This window comes from Panulirus ornatus, chromosome 11 (genome assembly GCF_036320965.1).
Source record: "Panulirus ornatus isolate Po-2019 chromosome 11, ASM3632096v1, whole genome shotgun sequence".
In the NCBI taxonomy this organism is placed as follows: Eukaryota; Metazoa; Arthropoda; class Malacostraca; order Decapoda; family Palinuridae; genus Panulirus; species Panulirus ornatus.
Window position 1 is genome coordinate 17,238,273 of NC_092234.1, and position 12,941 is coordinate 17,251,213.

General features: G+C 47.2%; 1 protein-coding gene across 1 annotated transcript in view; it reads left to right on the forward strand.

The window, feature by feature from the left end:
* Positions 1-3,533: 3,533 nt before the first annotated feature.
* Positions 3,534-12,941, forward strand: part of LOC139751340 (uncharacterized) — a 47,980-nt gene continuing 38,572 nt past the window's right edge. Inside the window, exon 1 of the mRNA XM_071666694.1 lies at positions 3,534-3,742. The gene's annotated coding sequence lies outside the window, so the exon portion shown is untranslated. The remainder of the gene's footprint in view (positions 3,743-12,941) is intronic.

The following is a 12,941-nucleotide window of genomic DNA, read 5'->3' on the forward strand; positions in this document are numbered from 1 at the left end:
GTAGCAGGGAAATGATGGGCACCTTGGAGTGAGAAGTTTCCCGAAGGGATTGTATTCTTTTTTTTGTCCACTGATTTTTCTCTGATAACATAACCACATGCAGGTGTAAACCATTAATGCTAATATTTTGTGTTGAAGAGGGATATGGAAGGAATGTTGCAGTCCCCTCATAAATATGCTGTTGAATGGTAATATGATGTTGCTCTAAAAGACTGGGCTAGGTAAGGAAAGAATTAATTGGTTTTATGCATATGCTTTATTACTATGGCATTAAAAATCTGCTCTATTTCCTATGGGCAGAGACCCTGTGATCATCTTAGAGTGCACTTGTTCAGAGGGCATTAAACTATCATTTTACCACCCTATAAAAAATGGAGGTGTATCCATGAGATTTAACTTTCATCATAAACTGAATAAGGCCAGCAGATGCTCATTGTTGTCAGCTTAATAACATTGCCGTACCCCAGTAGGGCCTGTAATGTTGCAACGCAATGTTGAAATGATGTAAAACATATGATTGTTACTTCATTTGCTCACGGTGGTTCTGTTTTTTGGATAAAACTCTGTTTATTCTCACTGAGACAGTGCTCTCTCAGATGCTCATAGGGCTCTGCCTATAGTAGAGGAATTTTGTTCATCCTTCAAGGCGAACATTTTGAGTAATAGATTTGAACAGTTTTAGAATTCAGAAATGTAGATGACAGTTTATAGCTTTCTTGGATGTATTTTGAAGCCTGATTTACACATTAAACACAACATGAGCCAGCTTTATTCTATAGATTTCAGCTGGTGAAGAACTGAAAATGTGGCAGCTCAGCCAACGCACACCAGAACTCATGTTGTCACCACAATTACTCCAGCCATAAAAACAGGAAATATGCAAGCTTCCTCACTCATTTTTCTCCATGTCCAAGCCATTTCAGCACACCCTCTTCAACTTTCTCACCCACATTCTTCTTATTAATGCCACACCTCTCTCATTCCTTTTATTACCTATTATTTCACACCACTTCCAACCTCATATTGTCTTTGAATATTTCCTTTCCAACACATCCACCCTCCTCTACACATCCTCATCTATAGCCCATGTCTCGCATCTACACAACATTGTTAGGGCTGCTGTACCTTCAGACATACCATTTTTGCCCTCCCAGATTACGAACCCTCTTTTCACACATTCTTCCCTGCTCGCACAACCTTCGCCCCCCATTACCTCCCCTGTATTCACATTCCACTAACCTGTCCCTCTACCCTGCTAAACCGAATAAATTCTTTATATTTACTCTCAAATTCCTCCTTTTACACTCTTCCAAACCGAGTCACTATCTTTTGCAGTCTTACTAGATTCTGCCACCAGTCATCAGCAAACAAGTACTCACTCACTGTCCGGACCCTCTCATCCTCTTATATACTTCCACTCGCCCTCTCTCTCCAAGACTCGTACATTTACATCAGCCTCTCACTCACTACCCATGCTTAAACAGCCATGGTAACATCACAGACGCGTTTCACACCTGGAGACCAAGCTTATCTTGCAACCACTCATTATCCTCTTTCGTGCTGCTCGTTGCTTCAAGAACAGATGACATCTGTAGAGGGGGGAAAATTTTAAATAGGCTCCTTGCCCTGTACTTCCTTTTGGAAAGGAAAACAGGAAGGGAGGATTTGCAGTTGACAACCCTTCGCTCTTAGTCTTATTCTACAAGCAGGGCTAGAGAATAAGTGGACAGTATTATTTTACCCTTAATCCTTGGGATATATATATATATATATATATATATATATATATATATATATATATATATATATATATATATATATATAGATATATATATATATATATATATATATATATATATATATATATATATATATATCTATATATATATATATATATATATATATATATATATATTTTTTTTTTTTTGCTTTGTCGCTGTCTCCCGCGTTTGCGAGGTAGCGCAAGGAAACAGACGAAAGAAATGGCCCAACCCACCCCCACACACATGTATATACATACGTCCACACACGCAAATATACATACCTACACAGCTTTCCATGGTTTACCCCAGACGCTTCACATGCCCTGATTCAATCCACTGACAGCACGTCAACCCCGGTATACCACATCGCTCCAATTCACTCTATTCCTTGCCCTCCTTTCACCCTCCTGCATGTTCAGGCCCCGATCACACAAAATATTTTTCACTCCATCTTTCCACCTCTAATTTGGTCTTTCTCTTCTCCTCGTTCCCTCCACCTCCGACACATATATCCTCTTGGTCAATCTTTCCTCACTCATTCTCTCCATGTGACCAAACCATTTCAAAACACCCTCTTCTGCTCTCTCAACCACGCTCTTTTTATTTCCACACATCTCTCTTACCCTTACGTTACTTACTCGATCAAACCACCTCACACCACACATTGTCCTCAAACATCTCATTTCCAGCACATCCATCCTCCTGCGCACAACTCTATCCATAGTCCATATATATATATATATATATATATATATATATATATATATATATATATATATATATATATATATATATATACACATATGCTTATTTTGGGTATTTATAATTTCGCCAGGACTTCTTCCCAGTTGCGGGGAATATGGCTGGACTCTGATGGAGTGAGTTCATTGCCGAGACAGGACTCCCAACGGTGCAGCTCTGACATTTCTGTCTTTATTTCACGTGTGGTGTAAGCTGGAGTTTAGTAAAACACACACACACACACACAGACAATGTACTCCAATACACAGGTCAGCAATCTATGTCAGTGAACAGAAAAAAAAAAAATGATGGCACAAAACACAGAAATTACAGACACGTTTTACCATTTCATGCAAATCTTATTGTTCGAACTTTCAGAAAGGTTAATGGGCTGGTGGCAGTCACATATGACAACAGTTAAAAGCAACTTTATCCACTATGGCCGAAGGATATTCCTACAGCCACACACTGGAAATTCCGTGGGAATTTTGTGATAGGTTTTATGTTCGTCAGTCAAGGTAAAAGCTGGAAACGGATTAAAGGACAGAAATGTAGTGTAAATTTAACATAGTATAAATTGTGCTCTGGAGAGAAATGTTGCATCTCGATTAATGTTCAAATTCCCTTAAAATGATTAAATAAAAAGGACATTTCAGATGTGATATGACCGATATAATCTTATGATAAACATTCGTTAACGTGACCTTCAGTGATAAGGTAATTTGTACTTTCCTTTTGGTACGTCGGGTAGAAAGACCCTCTATTACGTTTTACGCCAGTTGTCTCTATATGTGTGGCTTACCCACTTGTGTTAACCTGTGTATAGATTTCCATATAAAAACTGCATTCTGGAAAGATTTTTTTTTTCTTCTAATATCAGACATGTTTTATTAAAGCATTGTTATGAGTTGTGGACATCTTGAGTGATGATTACATAAATAGCGCTCCTCACTTAACTTCCCACAGTGTCACATCAGACCCCACTACGTCATCTCGATCCCCACTAATAACTCACGATGACTGAATGATGATGATTAAGCGAGCCCTGCGAAGGACGAAGCCCACTACTGAACCACTGGAGATGACCACAGAAGCCCTATCTTATCATCATCATCATCACAGTGGTGATTACGCTTTAACACTACGCTGAAACCCCAGAGTCTGCGTTCGTCTGTGTGGTGGAGAGAGAGAGTGACCGTCTGTCTGTCTCCTGGTGAGCAGTGATCGCCTGTGTATTGGTGAGTAGTGATGATCGTTCGTTTCGTGTTGCGCAGTGATCGTCTGTCCAGTGTTGAACAGTGTCCGTCTGTGTACTGTTGAGTGGTGATCGTCTGTTTAGTGGTGATCGTCTGTTTAGTGATGAGTGGTGATCGTCTGTTTAGTGATGAGTGGTGATCGTCTGTTTAGTGGTGAGTGGTGATCGTCTGTTTAGTGATGAGTGGTGATCGTCTGTTTAGTGATGTGGTGATCGTCTGTTTAGTGCTGTGGTGATCGTCTGTTTAGTGGTGTGATGATCGTCTGTTTAGTGGTGAGTGGTGATCGTCTGTTTAGTGGTGAGTGGTGATCGTCTGTTTAGTGATGAGTGGTGATCGTCTGTTTAGTGGTGAGTGGTGATCGTCTGTTTAGTGATGAGTGGTGATCGTCTGTTTAGTGATGTGGTGATCGTCTGTTTAGTGGTGTGGTGATCGTCTGTTTAGTGGTGTGATGATCGTCTGTTTAGTGGTGAGTGGTGTTCGTGTTTTGTGGTGTGGTGATCGTGTTTGGTGGTGAGTGGTGATCGTTTGTTTAGTGGTGAGTGGTGATCGTCTGTTTAGTGATGAGTGGTGATCGTCTGTTTAGTGATGAGTGGTGATCGTCTGTTTAGTGGTGAGTGGTGATCGTTTGTTTAGTGGTGAGTGGTGATCGTCTGTTTAGTGATGAGTGGTGATCGTCTGTTTAGTGATGACTGGTGATCGCCTGTTTAGTGGTGAGTGGTGATCGTGTGTTTAGTGGTGTGGTGATCGTCTGTTTAGTGCTGTGGTGATCGTCTGTTTAGTGGTGAGTGGTGATCGTCTGTTTACTGGTGAGTGGTGATTGTTTTTAGTGATGAATGGTGATCGTCTGTTTAGTAATGATCGTCTGCTTAGTGGTGTGGTGATCGTGTTTAGTGGTGAACGTTTTTAGTGATGAATGGTGATCGTCTGTTTAGTAGTGATCGTCTGCTTAGTAGTGTGGTGATCGTGTTTACTGGTGAGTGGTGATCGTTTTTAGTGATGAATGGTGATCGTCTGTTTAGTAGTGATCGTCTACTTAGTAGTGTGGTGATCGTGTTTAGTGGTGAGTGGTGAACGTTTTTATTGGTGAGTGGTGATCGTCTGGTTAGTGATGAATGGTGATTGTATGTTTAGTGATGAGTGGTGATCGTCTGTTTAGTGGAGTGGTGATCGTCTGTTTAGTGGTGAGTAGTGATCGTCTGTTTAGTGGTGTGGTGATCGTCTGTTTAGTGATGAGTGGTGATCGTCTGTTTAGTGGTGTGGTGATCGTGTTTAGTGGTGAGTGGTGATCGTCTGTTTAGTGGTGAGTAGTGATCATCTGTTTAGTGATGAGTGGTGATCGTGTGTTTAGTGGTGTGGTGATCGTGTTTAGTGGTGAGTGGTCATCGTCTGTTTAGTGGTGTGATGATCGTCTGTTTAGTGGTAAGTGGTGAGTGACTCTTTAGTGATAAGTGGTGATCGTCTGTTTAGTGGTGATGATCGTCTGTTTAGTGATGAATGGTGATCGTCTGTTTAGTGGTGAGTGGTGTTCGTGTTTTGTGGTGTGGTGATCGTGTTTAGTGGTGAGTGGTGATTGTTTAGTGGTGAGTGGTGATCGTCTGTTTAGTGGTGAGTGGTGATCGTTTGTTTAGTGGTGTTGTGATCGTGTATAGCGGTGAGTGGTGATCGTCTGTTTAGTGGTGTTGTGATCGTGTATAGTGGTGAGTGGTGATCGTTTGTTTAGTGGTGAGTGGTGTTGGTGTTTAGTGGTGAGTGGTGATCGTTTTTAGTGATGAATTGTGATCGTCTGCTTAGTAGTGTGGTGATCGCGTTTACTGGTGAGTGGTGAACGTTTCTAATGGTGTGGTGATCGTCTGGATAGTGACGAATGGTGATCGTCTGTTTAGTGGTGAGTGGTGATCGTCTGTTTAGTGGTGAATGGTGATCGTTTTCATTAGTGAGTGATGATCGTCTGGTTAGTGATGAATGGTGATCGTCTGTTTAGTGGTGATCGTCGGTCAAGTGGTGGGTGGTGATCGTCTGTTTAGTGGTGAGTGGTGATCGTATGTTTAATGGGTGGTGATCGTCTGTTTAGTGGTGGGTGGTGATCGTATGTTTAATGAGTGGAGATCGTCCGTTTAGTGGTGAGTGGTGATCGTCCGTTTAGTGGTGAATGGTGATCGTCTGTTTAGTGGTGTGGTGATCGTCTGTTTAGTGATGAGTGGTGATCGTCTGTTTAGTGGTGAGTGGTGATCGTCTGTTTAGTGGTATGATGATCGTTTGTTTAATGGTGGTGATCGTCTGTTTAGTGATGAGTGGTGATCGTCTGTTTAATGGTGAGTGGTGATCGTCTGTTTAGTGGTGAGTAGTGATCGTCTGTTTAGTGGTGTGATGATCTTGTTTAGTGGTGAGTGGTGATCGTCTGTTTAGTGGTATGATGATCGTTTGTTTAATGGTGGTGATCGTCTGTTTAGTGATGAGTGGTGATCGTCTGTTTAATGGTGAGTGGTGATCGTCTGTTTAGTGGTGAGTAGTGATCGTCTGTTTAGTGGTGTGATGATCTTGTTTAGTGGTGAGTGGTGATCGTCTGTTTAGTGGTATGATGATCGTTTGTTTAATGGTGGTGATCGTCTGTTTAGTGGTGAGTGGTGATCGTCTGTTTAATGGTGAGTGGTGATCGTCTGTTTAGTGGTGTGGTGATCGTGTTTAGTGGTGTGATGATCGTCTGTTTAGTGGTGAGTGGTGATCGTCTGTTTAGTGGTGTGGTGATCGTCTGTTTAGTGGTGTGGTGATCGTGTTTAGTGGTGAGTGGTGATCGTCTGTTTAATGGTGGATGGTGATCGTCTGTTTAGTGGTGTGTAGTGATCGTCTGTTTAGTGGTGAGTGGTGATCGTCTGTTTAGTGGTGAGTGATGATAGTCTGTTTAGTGGTGAGTGGTGATCGTCTGTTTAGTGGTGAGTGGTGATCGTCTGTTTAGTGGTGAGTGGTGATCGTCTGTTTAGTGGTGAGTAGTGATCGTCTGTTTAGTGGTGTGATGATCTTGTTTAGTGGTGAGTGGTGATCGTCTGTTTAGTGGTGTGGTGATCGTGTTTAGTGGTGACTGGTGATCGTCTGTTTAGTGGTGAGTGGTGTACATGTTTAGTGGTGTGGTGATCGTTTTTAGTTGTGAGTGGTGATCGTCTGTTTAGTGGTGTGGTGGTCGTGTTTAGTGGTGAGTGGTGATCGTTTGTTTAGTGGTGAGTGGTGATCGTCTGTTTAGTGGTGTGTGGTGATCGTCTGTTTAGTGGTGAGTGGTGTTCGTGTTTTGTGGTGTGGTAATCGTCTGTGTAGTGGTGGGTGGTGTTCTTCTGTTCAGTAGTGAGTGGTGATCGTCTGTTTAGTGGTGGGTGGTGATCGTCTGTTTAGTGGTGAGTAGTGATCGTCTGTTTAGTGGTGAGTGGTGATCGTCTGTTTAGTGGAGTGGTGATCGTCTGTTTAGTGATGATTGGTGATCGTCTGTTTAGTGGTGAGTGGTGATCGTCTGTTTAGTGGTGGTGATCGTGTTTAGTGATGACTGGTGATCGTCTGTTTAGTGGTGAGTGGTGATCGTCTGTTTAGTGGTGGGTAGTGATCGTCTGTTTAGTGGTGAGTGGTGATCGTCTGTTTAGTGGTGAGTGGTGATCGTCTGTTTAGTGGTGGGTAGTGATCGTCTGTTTAGTGGTGAGTGGTGATCGTCTGTTTAGTGGTGGGTAGTGATCGTCTGTTTAGTGGTGAGTGGTGATCGTCTGTTTAGTGGTGAGTGGTGATCGCCTGTTTAGTGGTGAGTGGTGATCGTCTGTTTAGTGGTGAGTGGTGATCGCCTGTTTAGTGTTGAGTGGTGATCGTTTGTTTAGTGGTGAGTGGTGATCGCCTGTTTAGTGGTGAGTGGTGATCGTTTGTTTAGTGGTGAGTGGTGATCGTCTGTTTAGTGGTGAGTGGTGATCGTTTGTTTAGTGGTGAGTGGTGATCGTCTGTTTAGTGGTGAGTGGTGATCGCCTGTTTAGTGGTGAGTGGTGATCGTCTGTTTAGTGGTGAGTGGTGATCGTTTGTTTAGTGGTGAGTGGTGATCGTTTGTTTAGTGGTGAGTGGTGATCGTCTGTTTAGTGGTGAGTGGTGATCGTCTGTTTAGTGGTGAGTGGTGATCGTCTGTTTAGTGGTGAGTGGTGATCGTTTGTTTAGTGGTGAGTGGTGATCGTTTGTTTAGTGGTGAGTGGTGATCGTTTGTTTAGTGGTGAGTGGTGATCGTTTGTTTAGTGGTGAGTGGTGATCGTTTGTTTAGTGGTGAGTGGTGATCGTCTGTTTAGTGGTGAGTGGTGATCGTTTGTTTAGTGGTGAGTGGTGATCGTCTGTTTAGTGGTGAGTGGTGATCGTCTGTTTAGTGGTGAGTGGTGATCGTCTGTTTAGTGGTGAGTGGTGATCGTCTGTTTAGTGGTGAGTGGTGATCGTCTGTTTAGTGGTGAGTGGTGATCGTTTGTTTAGTGTTACGCAGTGATGTCCTGTTTAGTGGAGAGCAGTGATCATCTGTTTGGTGTCGAGCAGTGATTGCCTGAATAGTGATGACTTGTAATCGTCTGTCTAATGTCGAGCAGTGATCGTCTGTCTAGCAGTGAACAGTGACCGTCTGTCTCGTGGTGTGCAGTGATCGGTTGCCTGTAGGTGAAGACTGACCGTCTGCCTAGTGAGAAGTGACAATCTGTCTAATGGCAATCAGTGACAGTCTTAATTGGGAGCAGTGAACGTCTTTCAAATGGTAAGCAGTGACCGCAGGTCTAATGAGGAGCATTAATGGTACTGCAGTGATCTGTTTGGTGGTGATCAATGATTGTGTGGTGATGAGCAGTGATTGTCTGTCTGATAGGAGAAGTGATCGTGTTTGCGTCACGGTGATCAGTACTTGTGGTAGTGAACAGTGATCGTCTGCCTCACAGTGATTGTGGTGGTGGGCAGTGATCGTCTGCCTCACGGTGATTGTGGTGGTGGGCAGTGATCGTCTGCCTCACAGTGATTGTGGTGGTGGGCAGTGATCGTCTGCCTCACGGTGATTGTGGTGGTGGGCAGTGATCGTCTGCCTCACAGTGATTGTGGTGGTGGGCAGTGATCGTCTGCCTCACAGTGATTGTGGTGGTGGGCAGTGATCGTCTGCCTCACAGTGATTGTGGTGGTGGGCAGTGATCGTCTGCCTCACAGTGATTGTGGTGGTGGGCAGTGATCGTCTGCCTCACAGTGATTGTGGTGGTGGGCAGTGATCGTCTGCCTCACAGTGATTGTGGTGGTGGGCAGTGATCGTCTGCCTCACGGTGATTGTGGTGGTGGGCAGTGATCGTCTGCCTCACGGTGATTGTGGTGGTGGGCAGTGATCGTCTGCCTCACGGTGATTGTGGTGGTGGGCAGTGATCGTCTGCCTCACGGTGATTGTGGTGGTGGGCAGTGATCGTCTGCCTCACGGTGATTGTGGTGGTGGGCAGTGATCGTCTGCCTCACAGTGATTGTGGTGGTGGGCAGTGATCGTCTTCCTCAGAGTGATTGTGGTGGTGGGCAGTGATCGTCTGCCTCACAGTGATTGTGGTGGTGAACAGTGATCGTCTTCCTCACAGTGATTGTGGTGGTGGGCAGTGATCGTCTGCCTCACAGTGATTGTGGTGATAGGCAGTGATCGTCTGTCTCACAGTGATTGTGGTGGTGGGCAGTGATCGTCTGCCACACAGTGATTGTGGTGGTGGGCAGTGATCGTCTGCCTCACAGTGATTGTGGTGATGGGCAGTGATCGTCTGCCACACAGTGATTGTAGTGGTGGGCAGTGATCGTCTGCCTCACAGTGATTGTGGTGATGGGCAGTGATCGTCTTCCTCAGAGTGATTGTGGTGGTGGGCAGTGATCGTCTGCCTCACAGTGATTGTGGTGGTGGGCAGTGATCGTCTGCCTCACGGTGATTGTGGTGGTGGGCAGTGATCGTCTGCCTCGCAGTGATTGTGGTGGTGGGCAGTGATCGTCTGCCTCACAGTGATTGTGGTGGTGGGCAGTGATCGTCTTCCTCAGAGTGATTGTGGTGGTGGGCAGTGATCGTCTGCCTCACAGTGATTGTGGTGGTGGGCAGTGATCGTCTTCCTCAGAGTGATTGTGGTGGTGGGCAGTGATCGTCTGCCTCACAGTGATTGTGGTGGTGGGCAGTGATCGTCTGCCTCACGGTGATTGTGGTGGTGGGCAGTGATCGTCTGCCTCACGGTGATTGTGGTGATGGGCAGTGATCGTCTGGCTCACAGTGATTGTGGTGGTGGGCAGTGATCGTCTGCCTCACAGTGATTGTGGTGGTGGGCAGTGATCGTCTTCCTCACAGTGATTGTGGTGATGGGCAGTGATCGTCTGCCTCACGGTGATTGTGGTGATGGGCAGTGATCGTCTGGCTCACAGTGATTGTGGTGGTGGGCAGTGATCGTCTGCCTCACAGTGATTGTGGTGGTGGGCAGTGATCGTCTGCCTCACAGTGATTGTGGTGGTGGGCAGTGATCGTCTTCCTCACGGTGATTGTGGTGATGGGCAGTGATCGTCTTCCTCAGAGTGATTGTGGTGGTGGGCAGTGATCGTCTGCCTCACAGTGATTGTGGTGGTGGGCAGTGATCGTCTGCCTCACAGTGATTGTGGTGGTGGGCAGTGATCGTCTGGCTCACAGTGATTGTGGTGGTGGGCAGTGATCGTCTGCCTCACGGTGATTGTGGTGGTGGGCAGTGATCGTCTGGCTCACAGTGATTGTGGTGGTGGGCAGTGATCGTCTGCCTCACAGTGATTGTGGTGGTGGGCAGTGATCGTCTGCCTCACAGTGATTGTGGTGGTGGGCAGTGATCGTCTTCCTCACGGTGATTGTGGTGATGGGCAGTGATCGTCTTCCTCAGAGTGATTGTGGTGGTGGGCAGTGATCGTCTGCCTCACAGTGATTGTGGTGGTGGGCAGTGATCGTCTGCCTCACGGTGATTGTGGTGATGGGCAGTGATCGTATGCCTCACGGTGATTGTGGTGGTGGGCAGTGATCGTATGCCTCACAGTGATTGTGGTGGTGGGCAGTGATCGTCTGGCTCACAGTGATTGTGGTGGTGGGCAGTGATCGTATGCCTCACAGTGATTGTGGTGGTGGGCAGTGATCGTCTGGCTCACAGTGATTGTGGTGGTGGGCAGTGATCGTCTGCCTCACAGTGATTGTGGTGGTGGGCAGTGATCGTCTGCCTCACAGTGATTGTGGTGGTGGGCAGTGATCGTCTGCCTCACAGTGATTGTGGTGGTGGGCAGTGATCGTCTGCCTCACAGTGATTGTGGTGGTGGGCAGTGATCGTCTGCCTCACAGTGATTGTGGTGGTGGGCAGTGATCGTCTGCCTCACAGTGATTGTGGTGATGGGCAGTGATCGTCTTCCTCAGAGTGATTGTGGTGGTGGGCAGTGATCGTCTGCCTCACAGTGATTGTGGTGGTGGGCAGTGATCGTCTGCCTCACGGTGATTGTGGTGATGGGCAGTGATCGTCTGCCTCACAGTGATTGTGGTGGTGGGCAGTGATCGTCTGCCTCACGGTGATTGTGGTGATGGGCAGTGATCGTCTGCCTCACAGTGATTGTGGTGGTGGGCAGTGATCGTCTTCCTCAGAGTGATTGTGGTGGTGGGCAGTGATCGTCTGCCTCACGGTGATTGTGGTGATGGGCAGCGATCGTCTGGCTCACAGTGATTGTGGTGGTGGGCAGTGATCGTCTGCCTCACAGTGATTGTGGTGGTGGGCAGTGATCGTCTGCCTCACAGTGATTGTGGTGGTGGGCAGTGATCGTCTGCCTCACAGTGATTGTGGTGGTGGGCAGTGATCGTCTGCCTCACGAGTGATTGTGGTGGTGGGCAGTGATCGTCTGCCTCACAGTGATTGTGGTGGTGGGCAGTGATCGTCTGCCTCACGTGATTGTGGTGGTGGGCAGTGATCGTCTTCCTCAGAGTGATTGTGGTGGTGGGCAGTGATCGTCTGCCTCACAGTGATTGTGGTGGTGGGCAGCGATCGTCTTCCTCAGAGTGATTGTGGTGGTGGGCAGTGATCGTCTTCCTCAGAGTGATTGTGGTGATGGGCAGTGATCGTCTGCCTCACGGTGATTGTGGTGATGGGCAGCGATCGTCTTCCTCAGAGTGATTGTGGTGATGGGCAGTGATCGTCTGCCTCACAGTGATTGTGGTGGTGGGCAGCGATCGTCTGGCTCACAGTGATTGTGGTGGTGGGCAGTGATCGTCTTCCTCAGAGTGATTGTGGTGATGGGCAGTGATCGTCTTCCTCACAGTGATTGTGGTGGTGGGCAGTGATCGTCTGCCTCACAGTGATTGTGGTGGTGGGCAGTGATCGTCTGCCTCACGGTGATTGTGGTGATGGGCAGCGATCGTCTGGCTCACAGTGATTGTGGTGGTGGGCAGTGATCGTCTTCCTCAGAGTGATTGTGGTGATGGGCAGTGATCGTCTGCCTCACGGTGATTGTGGTGATGGGCAGCGATCGTCTGGCTCACAGTGATTGTGGTGGTGGGCAGTGATCGTCTGCCTCACAGTGATTGTGGTGATGGGCAGCGATCGTCTGGCTCACAGTGATTGTGGTGGTGGGCAGTGATCGTCTGCCTCACGGTGATTGTGGTGATGGGCAGTGATCGTCTGGCTCAGAGTGATTGTGGTGATGGGCAGTGATCGTCTGCCTCACGGTGATTGTGGTGATGGGCAGCGATCGTCTGGCTCACAGTGATTGTGGTGGTGGGCAGTGATCGTCTGCCTCACAGTGATTGTGGTGATGGGCAGCGATCGTCTGGCTCACAGTGATTGTGGTGGTGGGCAGTGATCGTCTGCCTCACGGTGATTGTGGTGATGGGCAGTGATCGTCTGGCTCACAGTGATTGTGGTGGTGGGCAGTGATCGTCTGCCTCACAGTGATTGTGGTGGTGGGCAGTGATCGTCTGGCTCACAGTGATTGTGGTGGTGGGCAGTGATCGTCTGGCTCACAGTGATTGTGGTGGTGGGCAATGGGTACTGTTAACGTTTCGGATATCCAGGCCCTGGTTAGGTTAGGTTAGGTCAGGTTAGGTTAGTTTAGGTCAGGTTAGGTCAGGTTAGGTTAGGTTAGGTCAGGTTAGGTTAGGGTAGGTTAGGTTAGGTCAGGTTAGGGTAGGTTAGGGTAGGTTAGGTTAGGTCAG